Genomic DNA, 22,267 nt, shown 5'->3' on the forward strand with positions numbered 1-22,267 from the left:
AAAACATTAATAACATATTGATTTAATTTTCGCCAGCCTTGTTTTAATGTGTGCAGGAGCCAAACGTTATTTATTTATTTGTTTGTCTTTTTTAATATTTTCATTTTACTGGAGTATAGTTGATTTACAATGTTGTGTTAGTTTCAGGTGTACAGCGAAGTGAATCATATATATTATATATATACATATATTCATTCTTTTTTAGATTCTTTTCTCATATAGGTTATCACAGAATATTAAGTAGAGTTCCCTGTGCTATACAGTAGGTCCTTGTTGGTTATGTATCTTAATATATAGTAGTGTGTCTGTGTTTACCCAATCTCTTTATTTATCCCTCCCTCCACATTGTTTGTCTTTTAATAGACCTTTGTTTCAGTTAGGATGAGGTTCAGGTGTTGTCTAACAGAAACCCCAATAAGTGGTTTAAGAAAAGTAGAGGTTTATTTGTTTTATTTTATTTATGTCCAGAAAGGCCAGGGATAAGTAATTCGGAGTTGTCATATCAGCTACGTGGTCTTCAGGGATCCAGACTCCCTTTACTTTTCTGCTCCATGATCTTTAGTTTTGATTTTCATGTGTACCTCATGATCAGAGGTGGCTTTGGAAGCTCTAAGCATCACACCAATATCCCAGGCAAAGAAATGATATAAGGGAATAAAAGAAAAACAGCATAATACTGAGGTGAACCAGCTCATTTAAGGATGCTCTAAATCACAACTTCCACTTACTTCTCATTGATCATTCCTAGTTGCAAGAAAGGCTGCAAAATTTAGGCTCTTAAATGGGGATCACTCCTACTCAGAATGAAATCTGTTTTAAGTAAGAAAAGGGAGAAAAGATATTGAATAGGCAAGTAGCAGTCTATGCAACAACCTCTCTTATGAAAAGGAACTGAGATTTAGAATTCTATGGTTTGCAAATAAATTTGGTTTTTAAAAACTGCATTCAGAACTTTGGCCTCAGAAGTAAGTTTTATTTGAAACAGACTCTCTTCAATTAAAACATTGGAACTACATTTAATCAATGAAACCTCCATACTTAAACTACAGGAAGCACTTTTTAAAAGTTCCTTTGGGAAAATAGATGAATATGTAAATGTTACTGCATTGATTTACTATGCTGCACATGATTTTAAGGGTGAGCCACAATTAACTGAATTTTAATGGTTTTAAGACAGTGTAGGTAAATAGTTAAGAGAACTGTTATTGATTTTACTTATGTGGAGGATAACCTTCTAAGGTGTTAAAAGAAAATATATGGAGAAATTATCTGCTACTTGAAATTTTCACAGAAATCATCCATAAAACAGTAGGGAATTGTTGCCTATTTTAAGGATAGATCTATGCTTGTTTCTTCAATATATTATATTATTAGTAGTAAAATACATAGCTATAGGTCTATTTTTTTCAAACATTTTAAAATAATTATTGTTCCTCCAAGAAAATAATTAATTAAATGGCAATATTTTCCACAGAATTTCAAAATCTTATCTTTTTCTTTCCCTTTCTATTGCTGTTATCCGCTAATTATATGGGAATAGAGCTCTGATAAAGGAACTTTTAGGTCTGCAAATTATCTGGTGTTCTCACAGAGCCAGAATGGAATTTTTTTTTTAACATTTGCTTGCTAATGGCAATGAGGAAGTTCATCTAGATCTGTGTATTTGGACAATAATCAGAGGATTCTTCACAAATACTTCTTAAAGGAGGAAATAAATAAATTAATTTGAATTTTGGCTAAAATTGAAACTGAACATATTTGTTCAATTATTTGTATGACTGCAGATGATATGTTGCTGAACTAGCGAGGGAAAACTGAAATAATAGTCTTAGAGCAAGGAAAGACAGTGAGCTCAGAAAAGGCTGGAAAATCAACGTGAACTCAGAGCATTTCGAAAAACACATGTAATGTTAGGCTACATTACTAAAGTGACAGCATTCCACATGTACACCTGCACTATTCCAGGTATCCACATACAAAGATTAATAAGTGCCCTCTCTCACTATTCATCTCTAAGTGGGTGGTCAGTAACTAGTTTAATGTTTGTAGCAGGAAAATGCAAGATAAACATGGGGAAATTTTTGTTTTAATCAGCATCAAAAGGGGAAAAACACTTTAAATAATGTCTAGGTATGAATTAATTCATGATAAATTCAAGGATAGATTTGTCAGATATGAGAGAAGCCTGCTAATGGCTAATACTCAAAATCTGAACAACAAAAAGTGAGTAATTACATAATAGAGTTACCATATGATCCAGCAATCCCACTTCTGGGCATATATCTGGAGAAAACTACAATTCGAACAGATACATGCACCCCAATGTGCATAGCAGCACTATTTACAATAGCCAAGACATGAAAGCAACCTAAATGTCCATTGACAGATGAATGGATAAGGAAGATGTGGTACGTATACACAATGAAATATTATTCAGCCATAAAAAAGAATAAAATAATGTCATTTGCAGCTATATGGATGGACCTAGAGATTATCGTACTAAGAGAAGTCAGACAGAAAAAGACAAATATCATATATCTCTTATACGTGGAATCTAAAAAATGATACAAATGAACTTATTTACAAAACAGAAACAGACTCACAGACATAGAAAACAAACATGGTTATCAAAGGGAAAACTGCAGGGAGGGATAAATTAGGAGTTTGAGATTAAAATATACACACTACTATATATAAAATAAATAACCAACAAGGACCTACTGTATAGCTCAGGGAACTATACTCAATATCTTGTACAAACTATAAGGAAAAAGAATCTAAAAAAGAATATGTATACATATATGTATATATGTATGTATGTATGTATATAACTGAATCACTTTGCTGTACACCTGAAGTTAACACAACACTGGAAACCAACTATATTTCAATATTTTTTTTTAAAAAAAGAATGCAATTAGGCCTGAAAAAGTCATGAGTACATGATTATATTAAAAGAGAAAATAAAATTAAGATACAGAAAATTCAGTTCAACTGATTCTTACCTAAGTTTGCAGTCAAAAAAAAGAAAAAATGAGGGCTGCAATGTGAGGCACATCATTCCATTGACAAAGCAACTGGAAAATACTTATGTTTTCACAGCACTTTTTTGAAGTGCAACAAAGCTTCAGAAAATGACACAAATCATGATTGTACTGGTCAATAACTTTTTACACACTGAATACACAAGTGTAACACAAGACATTGCATATTTGTAGCATCCTACAAGACCCCTCCTAGTCACTACTGAACACTTGGCATTATCTTTTGCAAAGTGATGATTTCAAGTCCACTGTCCTTGTTTCTACTGGGTTGTCTTCCTCTTTCTTGTTGGTTTGTCAGAGTAAATTATATATTCCTAACATCAAACCTTTTCCAGATATTTAGTCTCAAATTGCGGTTTGCCTTTTTTGCTCTCGTAATAGAGAATTTCATTATTTTTATTTTAATTATTTCCAATTCATAAACTCCTTCCTTTATAATAGGTTCTTCCAATCCTGGGTTCCCTGATAGCCCTAAATTCTATTTTATAGTCTCCAATCTAGTAAGCCTGCCACAAAGTTTAGGTCATTATTATCTATGCAGTCTCTGTGTACCATGGAAAAACTGGCAAATTCCCAGCATGGAAAAGGCAGCATAAACTGTAGTGCTTACACTAATGAACTGTGCTCCTTTCTGGAATAAACTATTGTCTATTCTCTAATGTTTTCAAATAACTACTTTTAAAAATTTTAAACAGATTTCATATTTCTCTCATCTTGAGAATTAATATGATATTATCAAAAGGAAAAAGCCCTACTGTGATTTTATAAGTCAATTACAAACCTTATTCTGATCACATTTTCAAGTTATCACTGTAGTAACAGTGGTAGGCATTAGTTTTGTTTGTTTTATTAATTTGTGGCAGTCTGTAATAAGGATTTAAATTGCAATTCCTACAACAACCAGTAGAATAATAAAACAAAAAGTTATGACTTACAAAGTCCATGGCAAATGAAATTGAATACTAAAATAAAAATATAGGGGCTTCCCTGGTGGCGCAGTGGTTGAGGGTCCGCCTGCCGATGCAGGGGACACGGGTTCGTGCCCCGGTCTGGGAGGATCCCACGTGCCGCGGAGTGGCTGGGCCCGTGGGCCATGGCCGCTGGGCCTGCACGTCCGGAGCCTGTGCTCTGCAACGGGAGAGGCCACAGCAGTGGGAGGCCCGCGTACCGCAAAAAAAAAAAATATATATATATATATATATACATATATATATATAAATTTGATTAATACAAAAGAAGAAAGAAAAAGTAAAATAAGAACATAAAAATAATGAGTAATATAGGAAACATATGGCAAGATGGTAGATGTAAGCCCCAGATTTTCTATAATTTCATTAAATGTAAAGGAACTAAACATTACAATTAGACAGAGATGGTCAGATTGAATTGAAAAGCAAAATACAACTACAAACTATTTAAAATAGATGTGTTATACATATACAAACATTAAAGTTAAAAGGAAAAGCACAAAAAATATATAGCATGCAAACAGTAAGCATAAGAAAGCAATGTGGATTTATTAATTGTTATCAAAGATGTCTGGATAGGGCTTCCCTGGTGGCGCAGTGGTTGAGAGCCCACCTGCCGATGCAGGGGACACGGGTTCGTGCCCCGGTCCGGGAAGATCCCACATGCCGCAGAGCGGCTGGGCCCGTGAGCCATGGCCGTTGAGCCTGCAAGTCCAGAGCCTGTGCTCCGCAACGGGAGAGGCCACAACAGCGCGAGGCCCACATACCACAAAAAAAAAAAAAAAAAAAAAAAAAAAGATGTCTGGATAAAGATATTTAACAGACATATATAGAGAGAGAGATTTTATAGTGAAAAAAGAATCACTTCAGGAAGACGACATAAAAAGCTTAATTTTACAGGAACCTAATTACAGAGCTCCAAGATTGATGAACTAAAAACTGACAGAAATAAAGGGTAAAACAGACAAATTCATGACCGTATTTGAAAAATTAAATACTTTTTCCTAAGTGATTGAGACAATCTATAGTAAAAAATAATTAATAATATGAAAAATTTTAACATCACTATCAACCAACTTAATCGAATTGGCATGTATAAGGACGCTATACCCTAAAGCTGCATAACACTGAATATTTTTATATGCACAGAAAATATTTAGTTAGAAAGACTATATGGTGGGCCATAAGAAATTACATTAATTCCCAGGTATTCAAACATATAATGTAAGTTCTCAATTCACAGCACAATTATAAATCATAAACAAAGAGATATTTCGAAACCCTCAAATTTTTAAAAACACATAAGCATTTCTAAGTCAACTATGAATCAAAGAAGGAATAATAAGGGAAATTAGAAAATATTTTGAACTAAATAATAATGAAATTTCAATGTAAATGTAAAAGATGCAGCTAATGTTGCATTTAAATAAACTTTTTTGTTTAGAATGATAATATTGAGAAGAAAAACATAATTTCAATTATCTAAGCATCCAGTTAAGAATGTAAGAAAAAGAGAGCAACTTCAGCCTAAAGTAAGTAGAAGGAAGGGAATAATGAAGATCAGAAATCAATGAAAAAAAGGTAGAAAAAAATCAACAAAGACAGAAGTCCATTTTTTAATTGATAAACACGTAGCAAGTCTGATGAGGAAAAATGGAAATATAACACAATAAAAGCATCCAGGAATGAGAGAACATACCTCAAGAACAATCTCACTAATATTAAAATAATATTAAAGAAAAGTTATGAAAAACTTCATATCAATATATTGAGCAACCCAAAACTGGACTAATTCCTTGAAAACACAATTTAATAAAAATAAGAAAAAGAACACCTAAATAGACATATATTTGTAAAATAAACTGTAAAATAAACTGTATTCGTAACCACAGCTTTTACACAGAGAAACCATCAGACACAGATGGTTTCACTGATTAATTCTATCAAACATTTAATGAAGGAATAGTACTAATCTTAATGAAATTCTTTCAGGAAATTGAGAAGGAAGAAAGATTTTTAATAAATCTTATAAGGCCAACATAACTCTGGTGCCAAAACCTGACAAAGACATCATGCACGGGCAAACACACACACACACACAAATATACAAATTCCCTTCATGATTATAGATGTGAGCACTCTTCATAAATTATTAGCAAATCAAATCCAGCCATATATAAAGATAATACATCATGAATGATCAAAAAGTGGGGTTTATTCTAGAATGCAAGTTTGCTTCAACTTTCAAAAAAGAAATACGTGTATGTGTGTATAATTCAGTACATTAAAACAATAAAGAATAAAATTATATGGTGATACCAAAGATCACATGCTTGATTTCAAGAATTACTATAAAACTACAGTATACAAGACATTGTGGTGATGGTATAAAGATAGACAAATAGATCAATGGACCAGAATATGATCCATAAATAGACTCACACACAATTCTGTCAACTGATTTATGATAAAAGGATCAAAGCAATTTAATAGGCAAAGTGTATGTAGTTCGATAGATTTTAATCGATCAACTGAATGGAGAAAAAAATGAACATTTACCCTGTCTTACACAGTACTCAAAAATTAATCTGGATTTATCATAAATCTAAACATAAAAGCTAAAATTATAAAGTTTCACAAAGAAGCTTGGGGTAGGAGAGAGAAATCACTGACTTGTAAGGTGTAGGATACACCTTAAACTTATACAGAGCTGGATGTCAATTATATGTCAATTAAACTGAAAAAAATTTTAATTAAAATTCCCATGAATTCTTGGAAAAAATGAAAATCTGAAACTTGAATAAATTGCTTGAAATATCTGTATGTCTGACAAAGGAATTATATTCAAAATATATAAATAACTCCTACAATTCAATAATTAAAAAGACAACCTGATTAAAAATGGAGCAAAATACTTGAATGGACACTTCGCATAGAAGGATAGGCAAATGGCTAGGTACAATATGCTCAACATTAGTTATCATTAGGACTTGCCAATTAAAACTACCATGAAATATCACTGCAGTCCCTCTAATGGTTAAGCTTTGAAAGACTGACAAAATCAAAATACTGGTGAAGAGATGAAGCAACCAGATATTTGAACACTGCTGGTGGGAGAATAAAGTGTTACAATCCTTTTGTAAGATCAGTTTATTTTAAAGTTAAACATATATGTACCCTAGGACCCAGCAATCACTTTTAAGTATTTGCCCAAAAGAAATGAAAACATATATCCACACAAAGACTTGCATTAGCATGTTCAGAACAGCTTTATCCCTAATAGATACAAACTGGTAACAGCATATCCTCTATCAGCAGGAGAATGAATAAAATTTTGGTATATTCATAAAATGGAATACTACTTATCAATACAAGGAACAGAGAAAGGGATGGTGTACAAAAGAACATTAATGAATCTCAAAAATACTGCACTGAGCAAAATAAGTCAGATGCAAAGGAGCATACACTGTAAGCTATCATTTAGATGACTTTCTAGAAAAGGCAAAACTAACCTATTGTGATAGAAAACAGGTTAAGTGCCACTAATTAGAAATGTAATGATAAACAAGTACATTGGTGAATATGTTCTATTGGACTTAATAGTTCTTAATTGGACAGTGGGTTACATGATTATATATGTTTGAGAAATCTCATAAAACCACAGATTTTTTAAACGTGAATTATACCTCAAAAAAAAAGAAAACACTTTATGGGTGATATGGCAAAAAGTAAGAGTAAAATCAAATGAAAGTAAAAGGTAAAAAAAAAAAATACTATGTGGACAAACTGGATGAAACACAGTGTCTTGTGTAGAGAAGATATATTTAGGGTTAGAATATTTTTAGATACATACTCTTCTGTTACCTATTATATTACAGACAATTTAGTTCTCTCTGAAGGTGGATCCTCCACACCAGAATGCAGGTTGTTTTAATTTTTTTAAGTATGATTTCTCTCTTACGTGGACATCCGAACAGGTAAGATAAAATTCTGCATCGTATTTCTTTGGGTGGTATTAAGCTCTTACTTGATAAAGAAAAGTGACTTAGGCACCAGCTAAAATGTGAACAATTCAGGATATATAGCCAGAGGATATTCCAAGTTTATTCAGTTTACAATGTGACCAGGCCCTGTTCTAATCTGTTCTTTACGCTACTGTCATATGCTATGTTATGACCCAACAAGGCCTAAACTAGACACGAGATGCTGATGGCATGTGTTTAAACTCAACCATTCAATGTGACAGAAAGCAAAATTAATTGATGATATGAGATTTGAGACTTTACAAATCCCTCTCTAGCTTTATTGGAAATTTATATTCTGGTCTCATCTTATCTTTCTAACCTGTTTCTCTCCATTTCCTCAACATCTGCTGTATTTACAATTCCCTTCTCTTTTCCACAAACACTCCACGCTCTATCTCACCTTGATGAATGTGATCACTCACTTTCTTCTACAGCACATCTTTACTTTCTCTGAACTCTTATGGTATTTTAAAGTTAACAGCATTACGTTTAGCCCTTAAATATATAGTCTTCACTTTTTGTGTCTCATATCTTATTGCGCAAATTAAATTTTAAGCTTTTTCAGCACTTTTATATTTATATATATATATACACACACACACATAAACACACATACATAGATATGTATATATATAGCAGTAAAGTTTATTGTCTACAGATTTAATAACATAAATAATTGACCTGTTTTTATTTTTACTCTTCAAAGACCAAACCTTATTAGAATAGTATCAGATAGTGGATAGAATATTGTAATGGGGCAGATGTCCATATTATAGACTTTACTCTCCCATTTACAACAAAAGTCAGCTTAGAAAATAAGTAAAAACGCTATCTCCACTTCTTTATACTAAGAAGGCAGCAATAATATCAAATATGCCTACCTCACCAAAAAAAAATACTTGTGAGAATTACATAAAATATGTGTGTAAGGAATACCAAGAAAAATAGTCTAAAATAATAACTGATTGGAGGGGGAGAAAAAAACTAAGAGAATGAGGAGTAAATAAAAGGAGGATGAGGAGAAGCAGGATGCAGAGGATGAGGAATGGTGGCAAGGGGACAAGAGTGGGTAGAGAAGAAAGAAAAGGCCAAGGAGAAGGAGAAAGTAAAATTATTTTCTCATGAACATACTATATAGATTCACCAAAAATACTATAACTTCAATGGAATTCAGTAGACTTAGCATGGGCTAGCCGTTCAAGATGTCAAATCACCAGAAAGCAAGTCAGAGGATGACTATGTCTGCCTCTGAATTTTCAAATTTAGCAGGTGCTGCAATACATTTCCTCATTGTATTAGTTTTAAAAGCTAATGGGACTGCCCTGGTGGCTCAGTGGTTAAGAATCCGTCTGCCCAGGCAGGGGACATGGGTTCGATCCCTGGTCCGGGAACACGGAGTGAAGATCCCACGTGCTGCAGAGCAACTAAGCCCGTGTGCCACAAATACGGAGCCTGTGCTCTAGAACCTGCGAGCCACAACTACTGAAGCCCGCATGCCTAGAGCCCGTGCTCCACAACAAGAGAAGCATGAGAAGCATGCACACCACAACGAAGAGTAGCCCCCACTCGCTGCAACTAGAGAAAGCCCGCACGCAGCAACAAAGACCCAATGCAGCCAAAAAAAAAAAAAAAGAAGAAGCTACCACACCAAAAATGTGGACTTTACTTTTAAAATATAAACTCGGGGTGGCAGACAGATTTCTCTCCAAAACCCCCACCCCCCTGATTATTCAAACACTAATCTGTGAAGGGATTTTGTAGATGAAATTAAGGAGATGGACTTTAGAATAGGGAGAGTATCTTAGATTATTCAGGTGAGGCCAATCTAATTGCAATGAGCCCTTAAAGCAGAGAACTTGCCCCAGATGGACTCAGAGAGATGTGGTCGAAGAAGACAGAGAAGAGGGACCAAAGGAGAAATCCAATGACTCAACATTTCCTATACCTGCCATTTCTTTTTCATCTATCAGCCCTTTGTACATGTAGTTGTCATTGAAAATATAAAATGCCTGCACTCTTTTCTGCCTGACTGAAGTACCCGCTCTTCAGAGCTATTTATTGTCTCTGACATGCTACCTCAGCTCCTTAGGGCACATAGTGTGTGCTTCTTTTATGATCCTTGTTTATTCAGCAACTAACAAGTATCTCCTGTGAGCTAGCCACTGTGCCAGGTGATGAGTAAGAAACAGTCCCTGCAGTTTAAAAGTATCACCTACTAGACAGCACATAGCTTGTAGTGACTGATGTATTCATGTATTGATAGGAGAAAACCAACCCTACTGGAATATCTAACGTAAGTATGTCTTTCTAAAGTTTCCAAGACACATGTTCTATATTTTATGATTTTAATCTAAAATATACATTAGCTCCAAAAAGGTAACTTGATTTTATTCTCAAATAATCGCCACGTTATTTTTGTTATACTCATTTATAGGGTGTAAATATCATTTTCTTCATTAGAGGGAGAAGTAATTCCTTGATATTCCAATAACTGCACTGAATCAAATATAGATATTTTACAAGACATCATTATGTCATAAAATGTAAATAGGAAACGTGAGGAAGCTCATTGCATTTGCATCTTAGAAAGTTACATGAGCCAAAGATTAAACATTTTAAAATAGCTCGCTTGCTGGGTCAAGAAGGCATGTGGTTATTCTTGCATCGCATATCAAGACCATTATATGGACAGAGATAAATTATTTCAATGTAAAAAACATGCCACTTGCCATACGGCTGTTGGATTCATGGTCCAATGGTAAAGTCTATTGTGTGTGACAATGTGGATGTTTCTTTCTAGTAATCTATGTGAGACAGATATTTCTTTTCAGCATTCCATGCCCCTTCTGGTCTGTAACTGGCATTCTAATTTACACAAGTAGTCTCAGTTTTGTATTGTTTTACTGGAAATAAAACAAAACAACAAGACAATGTCTAGTGTCCATAGGTTTTGGTGCAGCCTCCTAAGTACAAAAGCATGTCCGAACAGCGTTACACCCAGTTTGGTTTCAGCAGAGTACAAGAGATGTTGGTTGTACACATGTTACAAAATGATTTGATAAAACAATAATATAGTATACAGTAGTCACATGGAGTTATTTTTAAATGTTAAGTTCTAATTTTTAACAAGGGCAGTCAATTCAAAATTAAAATGTGTATTTTATTCATCTAATTATTTCTAGATATTGATACCGAACAGATAAGTTACAGATGATTTATTTCAAGTCCCCCCTACAAATACCTGCCAAATACTAAGCTTCAGAAGAAAAAATCACTTACTGTAAAAGTAATTCACTATGTGATTCCTATGAGAAAAACCTTCTACCTGTTATATGAAAAATATGTAAGTTTTATTTACTTATTATTATAACAAGTATTGAAATCCTTTAATGTGAGGCACTGCTCTTGGTGTAAGCTTATCACAAGGAACAAATCAAATGAGGTCCATGGAGATTGATTGTAAAAATAAAAGTGAGTGAGCTATGCCTGGTGATAGGTGTTACTATTTTAGTTAGAGTGCTCAGAGAAGAAGGGTACAGACATGAGAATCAGCTGAGGGAATGAGTGGTGGCGATACCTGTGGATAAGATTTGCAGCCTCCAGAGCCCCTGATATGAGAGTGTGGTTGACTTGCTGGACACACCACAAAGAGGTAAACAATGTAAACTAGGAACGAAGTTGAAGGTCATGATAGAAGAAATAGCCAGGGTTAGATTACATATGACCTTCTAATCATCACAAGGATTTAACACTCTATTGTAGTTTTCTATTATAAAAAATTGGGGCAAGTGGCCAACCACTTATGTTTTTAAATTGTTACTCTGACTACCCGATGGTAAATAAACTGGTGAAAGAATGGAAACAGTGAGTCTAGTAAAGTGGCCTATGTAATAGTCCAAATAATTAATAATAATGATGTGAAACAGTATGAGAGCTATGGAAATGGTGGAAAATAGATTTGGGAAATATTTTGAAGAAAGAGTAAGAGTTTCTGGTCGATTAGATGTAAGGAATGAGAAAAAGAAAGGATACATGTAAAAGAACGAAATTAGAACATTCTCTAACACCATACACAAAAATAAACCTAAAATGGATCAAAGATCTGAATGTAAGAATGGAAACTATAAAACTATTAGAGGAAATCATAGGCAGAACACTCTTTGACATAAATTGCAGCAATCTTTTTGGATTCACCTCCTAGAGTAATGAAAATAAAAGCAAAAATAAATGGGACCTAATGAAACTTAAAAGCTTTTGCACAGCAAAGGAAACCATAAACAAAATGAAAAGACAACCCAGAGAATGGGAGAAAATATTTGCAAATGATGCAACTGACAAGGGATTAATCTCTAAAATATACAAACAGTGCATGCAGCTCAATATGAAAAACACAAACAACCTAATCTAGAAAGGGCAGAGGATCTAAATTTGGCATTTCTCCAAAGAAGACAGATGGCCAACAGGCATGTGAAAAGATTCCCAACATTGCTAATTGTTGGAGAAATGCAAATCAAAACTACAATGAGGTATCACCTCACTCGAGTCAAAATGGCCATCAATAAAATGTCAACAAACAATAAATGCTGCAGAGGGCATGGAGAAAAGGGAACCCTCTTACACTGTTGGTAGGAATGTAAATAGGTACAGCCACTATGGATAACAGTATGGAGGTTCCTTAAAAAACTAAAAATAGAGCTACCATATGATCCAGCAATCCCACTTCTGGGCATATATCCAGAGAAAACCATAATTAGAAAAGATACATGCACCGTAATGTTCAATGCAGCACTATTTACATAGAGAGCAACCTAAATGTCTATCGACAGAGGAATGGATAAAGAAGATGTGGTACATATATACAATGGAATATTACTCAGCCAGAAAAAAAGAATGGAATAATGTCATTTGCAGCAGCATGGATGGACCTAGAGATTACCATAAATACTAAGTGAAGTAAGTCAGACAGAGAAGGACAAATATCATATGATATCACTTACACAGGGAGTCTAAAAAAAAAGATACAAATGAACTTATTTACAAAAGAGAAATAGACTCAGAAAATAAACTTATGGTTACCAAAAAGGAAAGGTAGTGGGGGGGAGGCTTAAATTAGGAGTTTGGGATGAACATATACACACTACTATATATAAAATAGATAATGAACAAGAACCTACTTTAGAGCACAGGGAATTCTACTCAACATTATGTAATAACTTAAACGGGAAACAAATTTGAAAAAGAATAGATATATGTACGTGTATAACTGAATCACTTTGCTGTACACCTGAAACTAACAGAACACTGTAAATCAACTATACTCCAATATAAAAAAAAATTTATAAAGGGGATACAAGAAAGTCTCTAAGGTCCTTTCCCGGGGCAAGTGGGTGAATGGTGATGCCCTTCCTTAAGCTGGGGAGTAGCGGGGTTCGGGGTTCAATAAACTATAGTTGGATCTATTGAGTTCGAGACACTTGTTAGACAACCAATGGAGATATCAAGTTCGATACAGGATATATGAATGTGGACCTCAGGGAAAAAGATGTGACTTGAGATACAAATTTAGGAGTCATTAATCTTTAAATTGAATTTAAAAGTATTGGACTCCATGACATGACTTAGAGAACAGACATGAAGTCCATGGTCTAAGTCATGAGACATCATAATATTTAGAGTGTAAAATGATAAAGACATTAAAGCTCAGGAAAGAAAGTGAAGTTGGAGAAAAACAGGTGTGTGGTCTCCATGACAAAGTGAAGAAAACATTTCAAGAATGAGAGTGATTGACTGAATCAGATAGTTTTGAGGGTGGAGTAGGTTGTGGACAGAATATAGAACTTTGGATTTGGCAATGTCTGAAGTCCTGATTTAAATGGATGCAAGAAATAAAGTAGAGAAGGGAATACAGATATAGAGTCAAAGAACTATGGGTGACTTTAGTGAAATGGTAGTTGGAGACAGACATGGTGGTGCAAGTATCAAGGTAGCAGGAACTTACTAGGAAGTAGGTGGTCACAATGGCCTGGGGGATGATGATAAGCAAGAGGAGTCTCTACAAACTGTAGGCTAGGTAATTCATGGGAAGTGAAGGGATTTTTCAAAGAAGAACTTAAGGTTATAAGGAAATTTGAGTTTCTAGAGAGCACACTGAAAGTTTTGCGAGTCTAGGAAAGGATGTAGAATTAGGACAGCTTGACTATGAGGGTAAGAGTCCTGGTGATCAGAAATGACCTGGGAAACTTGGACTTTTTGTGATTAGGTTAATTGGCATTATCAGCCTAAGCCTGATTGTTGTTTCAATAGATAATGGATTCCAATTCTACTTGGGACTGGTCTCTCTGGCATTCTGTAGTGTTATGGATGGAATTTCTGGTGAGGAAGGACGGGGACAGGGTCTCTATAGGAGCAGGATTAGCTCTGCTGATCAAAGTATTGTGGAAGCCAGCTTGGGGTCTTTGGGACAACTCTGTAGAGAAAGAATGATTATATGAAGTGAGTACATGTATGAGTGTGAGAGTGAGTGTGTGTGTGTGCTTTTCTCTTCATTCAACAAATATATTTTGTATGTTTTCAATTTGCTGGATTCTGTGTTAGTACTGGAAAGACAATGGTGGGCAGAATTGAGATACTTCTTTTCATGTTACAGTTATTTCTTTTATCTTCATTGTGGCCTAGATAGATTTCAAAATCTACCTATAGGTTAAAATCCCTAAATAATAAGTTGTCTCTTAAAAATGCTACATTGCCAACTTTATGCTCATTTAAAAAATAATCTTGGAAAATACAATCCCAAAACAACATCTGACAATTTACAATCTGTGGACACCAGATCCCTCTTTTAGAGGTGTCTGGTAGTCATTTAGTTTCCCACTAAATTGTGTATGTTTAGCATAAACTCAATATCTTAAAGTCTGTGAGATGTTAAGTTTCATACTTATGATTTCTCTTAGCACTGTTTCTTAATTGTCTATAAAATCTTTGCACATCAGAATTTCTGTTGGTTAATAAGAGAAATGAAATCCAGTTTAGAGATTTCAATTTATAAATAAAAAGACATTCATCTGACTTTCCTCTAGCTCCTGTGAGAAAGCTAATTTAACAGTATAAAATATTCCCTCCAGGTATCTAATCCTTCATAAATTGACTTAAGAGATTTTCTATTTGACATAATAACCTTCCAAGAGACAGGATTGCTTAATTTAGGCAGGTTTAATTGCCTCTGTAACCACAATTTCGAAAAAGGCATTCAAAAATATTAAACATCTTACACTTTGTCTCTTTGAGAAAAATAACAAAATGCTTCTAATGCCTCTGCTTCTATTAATTTTGAGATTTTATACGAGGCTTGTAAGGGTATTTAGAATTGGATGAGGGCTGATACCTATAGTCCTTAATTATAAGAATTGATTCATGTCACAACAATATATAAAAGGGAGTATAATAATTTTTTTAAACAAATAATTTTTCTTTGTCTACAGACCCTGAAACATGTTCTATTATGTATTTATGACACTACTAGTACTGAGAAGTAAAACATGCAAAAATAAGAAAAGAGTAAACTGGATCATTCATAATTTTAAATTTGTCATCCAATTTTTGCAAATCAAAAAGAAAAATTAAAGACATTTCAACACTTAAGATCTACTTTTTTCCTAAGATGGCAAAGAACAGGTGTATTCGACATGTCAGACTTACATGGAAAGGATGCCAGAGACATTTGTAGTAAATTGGATCCAGACCACAATGACCTCAATTGAAATTGAAAATTTCACAGGAGACTGATTACAGAAGTGGAAAGTTAAAGATATGGAAATTACACTTGATAGACATGATACAATTTTAGCTAAAAATAAGAGCACTAAAAGCTATAAAAATGGAAAGTGACGGCCTGGAAAACAAGCAAGGAGCATGCAGCATCCAGGGCTTTTTTCTCGAAATAGAGATTTTTTTTAATTGTACAGAAAAATAATTGTTATTGCTCTGATTTAATTGCTCACGGAAAACTAATGTTGTATACTCTCACAAAATGTGAAACTTTTGAAACATCTGAAACTGCTTCCTCAATTAAAATGCATGTAAATAATTTCAAGAACTTTCTCTACTTGGAAAACTCTATGGTTGAATACTAATGAAGGAGGAACATGAAAGAATTTAGTTGACAATTTAGCACTATTTGCAAAGCTTAGATCTTATATATTCTCAAAATATTTGTGATGTGGAGGCAAGCTCCATTTTAGACTATTAACTCCTTGAAAGTGATAGCAAATTCATATGTAACTTTTTAACACTCACTCCCCAAACATCTCTGGCGATTCTTTTTTAAGAAGCAACAACCCAGGCTTCCCTGGTGGCGCAGTGGTTGGGAGTCCGCCTGCTGATGCAGGGGATGCAGGTTCGTGCCCCGGTCCGGGAGGATCCCACGTGCTGCGGAGCGGCTGGGCCCGTAAGCCATGGCCGCTGAGCCTGCGTGTCTGGAGCCTGTGCTCCGCAAGGGGAGAGGCCGCAGCAGTGAGAGGCCCACGTACCGCAAAAGAAAAAGGGAAAAAAAAAAAAAAAGAAGCAACAACCCTTCCACCTTCTCCGCTTGGCCTTTAAGTATATAAATGCTTGAGAGCTCAGAAATTCACCCAGAGCTCATCTGTATTTACTCTTTCTTCCAAGAGAATGTCGTGTCTCATGGATTTTAGTGTCCTAACCTTTCTGTTGAGCCCAAGAGTTTATGTGCAACAGTACACAAAAGCCTTCAATAACTGCACATGGAAGTCAAATACATAACTCAGAGCTGATATTGCCAAAACAGAATTGTATTTTTTCTTCATCCCTCAAACCTTCTAGCCCCAAGATTTCACCTTTTCAGTAGAAAGCATCATACTCCAAATACCTGGGATAGAAGACTCTTGTCACCTCTGATATTTATCTTTCTCTCACACCTCATACTCTGTTTCTTAGCATGTCCTATCAGCTCTACCTCCAAAAACAATATATAAAAATCATATTCTCACTATCTCTACCTAGTTCAACACTCCTTGTAGTACGCTGTGGATCACTGACGTTTGAATGGAAACACAATAAATTTATCACTAGGGAAGTCAAAGTTTCTGCCTAAGACCTAAAAACTGAAACTTGGTTCAATTTATTTCAAAAAGCATTTATTCAGCAGTGAAGTTCCGGGGACTGCAGAAATAAAACGAATACGACATAATTTTTTTACTTACCCAAACTTATGTAACATTTACTCCATGAAAGCCCTGTTGAAAACACTTTGCACATATGAACTCTTTTAATCTTCACAGTGGCCCGTAAGGTACATGCTGTCGCTACCCAAATTAAATTTCACAGATGGGGGAACTGAGGCTCAAAGGGATTCAGGGAAGTTCTCAAGGGCACATGGCTGATACACAGCAGAGCCAAGAGTTGAACCTGAGCATCTGGCTCCAGCTCCTGAGCAGTTCACCATCGCACTGTGCTCTCATTGTCCCTGAACAAATATATACCCAGTGGGGGAACCGTAAGAACAATTTTAGTGCATAAGAGAATGCGTTGAAATAAAGCCATGGCCACCGTGTTATAGAAACACTCAAGAGGTTTTTTTTGTTTGGTTTGGTTTTTTTAGTGAGTAATATTTTCTAATTTAAGACATGATGAAATACATTCAGTGAAAAGAAAATGCTTTGGGAAAAGCTGAGAGGTGGGAAATAGCATTTTTATTAGGACCAAAATTCACTTGGCAAAGGGAATCAGATTCATTTTCCCATTTAGAGTATGTTTGTTTAGTACCTCCTGCAGGGCAAGTCTCATTCTAGGCAGGAGGGAGACAGGATGCATTAAGCCCCTGCTTCTAGATTCTAGAGGGAGGGGAGAGAAAATAATCAATGAGCCAAAGACATCCAGATAATAAAGAACGCTGTGAAGGAGACAAAATGGGATGAACTAACAGAGAGTGACACACATGAGGGAAGAACACCGTTGTGAGACGAGAACACCTCTTCCAGAGGCCATAAGGCAGGAGTAAGATTGTTGGTTCTGGAATTGTGATGAACGTCATTGTGCTTGACCAAGGAACTGTAAAAGGAACTGTGTAAGATGAACTCTGGGAGTAGGCAGGGTCTATATAATAGACAGCCTTCAAGGCCATGGTGAGGAGTTTTCAGTTGGCCCTAAATGTGCTAAGAAACCTTTCCAGGGTTGAAACGGGAAAGCAACCATATTTGTTTTATATTTTGAAACTTAGGTGAGCTGCTGCGTAAAACCACAGAATTTATGTTACAGTCTGCTGTGGGTCCACACCACTTATCTTCTTTACTCTGAGATCCAGACGGAAGAAACAAGCCCTGTCTAGGGCCTCACTGTTCTAGCGGGAAAAGAAAATGAGCAATGGTACCACCACATGACGTCCTTAAAAGTTCTGTCTCAGAGGTGATAGACAACACTTTCACTCGCATTCTAATAGGCAAAGCGACTCATGTGGCAGAGTTTAAAGAGTGGGGCAAGGAAGTATACATAATCCTTTACAGGGAGGGGCCACAAATAATTTGAGAAGGTAAAATGACCTACAATAATCATGGTTGCTGTAAAAAATTTCTGAAAATAGAAAATTAGACTTTGAGGGTAAGCGGTGAACTCAGTTACAAGTAGTCTAAGCAAGAGGTGACTTTGACTCGACTGAGAGTGACAGAAGAGGAAACGGAGAGAGGTAGACAGATTTGGGATATGCTGTGATGGCCACGCTGATAGGAGTTGATGATGGACTGAATGAGGATAGGGTGGGGAGGGAGAGGGAAGACTGAAGGATGACTCCTGTTTAGAATAGGAGACGCGGAAGACATCCTTGACGTGTGATGGTTCGCACCATTCAAGTCGTATCGAAAACTTTTCACCTATATATGGCGACTCCTGATATTTTGTCACCAATGTCATAGCTTAACTCCTTTCTCCATTTCCAGGAATAATAGACTGCACAAATATCAAAATTATATAGACCTTTTATAAAAAGTAGAAAAGTATTTTAACAGCAAAGAAAGAGCTGAGGTTGCCATGATTTATTTCTGTTTAATTAATGAATAAGGAAATAAAGGACTATAATAGTGCCTACTGCTAGAGAACACACTAAAAGAATTATGAACAAAGCATTTTTATTTTCAGATCCCCGTCATGTGATATAGATGTGCAGAACAGCACACCATCCACCCCAAAATGAGATGAAGCTCCTAACCTACCAGACACATATATTTTCAGTGATTAAAAAATAATAATGAAAACCATTGTTGGTACAAGTTGAGTAAAAAGACACTTTCACATAATCCTGGAGGAAGCATAAATCAATCCAATATTCTACAGTACAATCTGACAGCACAAATTGAGTTATGAAATGTATCAATTTTTTACTCCAAAGATTTCTATTCCTAGGACTCTATCCTAGACAAATAGTCAGATATAGTCACAGAATCTCCCTCATACCATTGTGAGTATCCATTCAATCCACAGAAGTAGGGCTCTTAAAGGAGTGTGCCACATAGTAAATGTTTATCAAATGCTAGCTATTATTCATTTTACACTTATGTTAATAGCAATGGGTGTAGTTTTTAAAAGTCTGGAATGAAATACTCAAAATTTTAGTAAAAAGTCATCAAAACCTTTATTTTTATTTATTTTCCACATTTTCTAAAATAAGCATATATTATTTTCTTAAGTCTAGGTAGGAAAAATGTTTTTAAAGAGGTACAAGTTAAAGCTAAGACCACATGACAGAATAAGTTCATTTTTTAGTTTGAATACATGAGTCTATTGCAAGGACTCAGTTGAATATGAAGATATAATAATCTACTGCAAGAAAAATGTCAAACAACGTCATTTGCAGGGTTAGGGCTTCAATATATACATTTGCAGGGGGCTGGGGTAGGCACAAACATTCAGTCCATAACACCTAAGAAGTGCAAGAAAGATTTTCTACAAACTTTACTTTTGATGGGGAGCTCATAATTTGATTAGATTGGCAGAACTCTCAATCTCAGTCATTTTCTTCAATTCTGAATTATGTCTTAGTTTCCAAGATTTAGTGTTAAGGTTGCCACCACCTGTGAGGGATCTTTTGTTCATACATTGTACCTGTGAGACACCTGCCTTACCTTTTCACATGACCCATGGTGAGTTCTCTGTTATATTTGGGCCATGTTTCGAATATGGGAATATTTTGCAAGGCTACTGATGGGTAAATAATCCAGACAGTCCAAATAATTATTCCTGCTCAGGGTGCTCTTGATTCTCCCAAAGTATCGCTGAAAAAACTATACATGTTCTTTCTTTTTCTTTTCTTTTTTCTTTCTCGGGACCCATAAACCTGTCTCTCTTTTCCCCTCTGCAAAACTGAGGCAAAATCTTTCACAAGAACTTCTCCAAAGCATGATATCTAAGCCATGGATCCATTTTCTTATGTCATTCACATTTCTAAAATAAGACTTTGGAGGCAAAGTCTGTATTTTTCTTTTCTACTATGTCACAGACTCTTCCCTGAGGGTATTATCTCAGGATATGCTGCCATCTTAAAGGTATGGAAGGAAAATTTTTAAACACATGGAGCAAAAAAAAACACCTCAATATAAATTAACACCTCAAAATTGGACAATGAAAGGTTTTCCATGGGATTTGGCAATAAGGAAATTGCTGGTACTTCAGAGAGAGGTGTTTTAGTGGAATGACTGTGCTAGAAGGCAGAATGCAACTGGTAGAAATTTGAGTGAGACATAAGAAACTGGAAACAGCAAATAGACTGAAGAAACATGGCTATGAAGAAAGAGAAATATAGAGTGTTAAGTAGAAGAAAATAAGAGGTTCATGGAAAAACTTACTTGTAATGTGCAACAAAACTATGTTACTTATTGACATTGGATATAGACAGTATATTTTCTATATCAAAAATCACATCCCTATATATATGTGTTAGCATACAGTATTTTTCTCTTTCTGACTTACTTTACTCTGTATGACAGACTCTAGGTCCATCCACCTCACTACAAATAATTCAATTTTGTTTCTTTTTACGGCTGAGTAATATTCCATTGCATATATGTGCCATATTTTCTTTATCTATATATATGGAATCAAAAAAAAAAAGGTTCTGAAGAACCTAGGGGCAGGACAGGAATAAAGACACAGACATAGAGAATGGACTTGAGGACACGGGGAGGGGGAAGGGTAAGCTGGGACAAAGTCAAAGAGTGGCATGGACTTATATACACTACCAAATGTAAAACAGATAGCTAGGAAGCAGCCGCATAGCACAGGGAGATATGTAGAGCTGATTGACTTTGTTATAAAAGCAGAAATTAACACATCGCTGTAAAACAATTATACTCCAATAAAGATGTTAAAAAATTTTTTTAATTAAACAATAAATCACACCCTTTCATGCACCTTGTACAACTATTAAAACTACTGTCTCTTTTGCCACAAAAGGAGATAATATTTTAAATCAGCACCATCCAGAATTAACACCTTGGACAAACTCACTTTCTAGAGCAACACGAAATAGATTTTTTTCATGAAAGCATCAGCCTTTCAAATAAAAAAATAATGTACAAAAGATGAACCAACTACCTACTGGTCCCATCTAAGAAATTGCTTAACCTAAGGAACAAGCAATGAGTCTTGAGTGGTAATTCATAAAAATTTATATGCTAAAATATGCTAAGGTATTACCCAAATTCCCTTTCCATATCCAACTTACATGAATCAGTTAAGAATATGTCACAATTACCTCTCTCACCCTCTTTAAATTTATTCCCCTCTTCCAGAACCCCAAACATCTGCAAAAAATATTTTTTCATCTATGGGCACATAATGTTTGTTAAGTGTATTACAAATCAGAGTGAATAGCAGCTATTCCACCGATTTGGCAATTTTGTAATTGTGAGAAATTTTAAGAGGTGTGGTGCATTTCATGACATCATTTTGCCCTTATGGAACTCAACAATTTTTTTGTGAATTAATTTTGTGTAATAAATGGAGATAAGGGGATATAGTTTAAAATAGACTTCCTTTTAATTTGTCATAAAACCTATTCTTAAAACTGACACATTTTAATAAAAATTTAATACTAAGACTAGTAGGACTTTATTTGATATATTCATACTCCATATGTAGGAGTAACAGAGTCAAAAACTTAAAGCCAGTAACATTGAATGATACACTAATACAATTGATACAATGATAAATACAGTTGATTTTTTATGAC

Source organism: Mesoplodon bidens (assembly GCF_964165515.1).
Source record: "Mesoplodon bidens genome assembly, chromosome: 2".
Classification (NCBI taxonomy): domain Eukaryota; kingdom Metazoa; phylum Chordata; class Mammalia; order Artiodactyla; family Ziphiidae; genus Mesoplodon; species Mesoplodon bidens.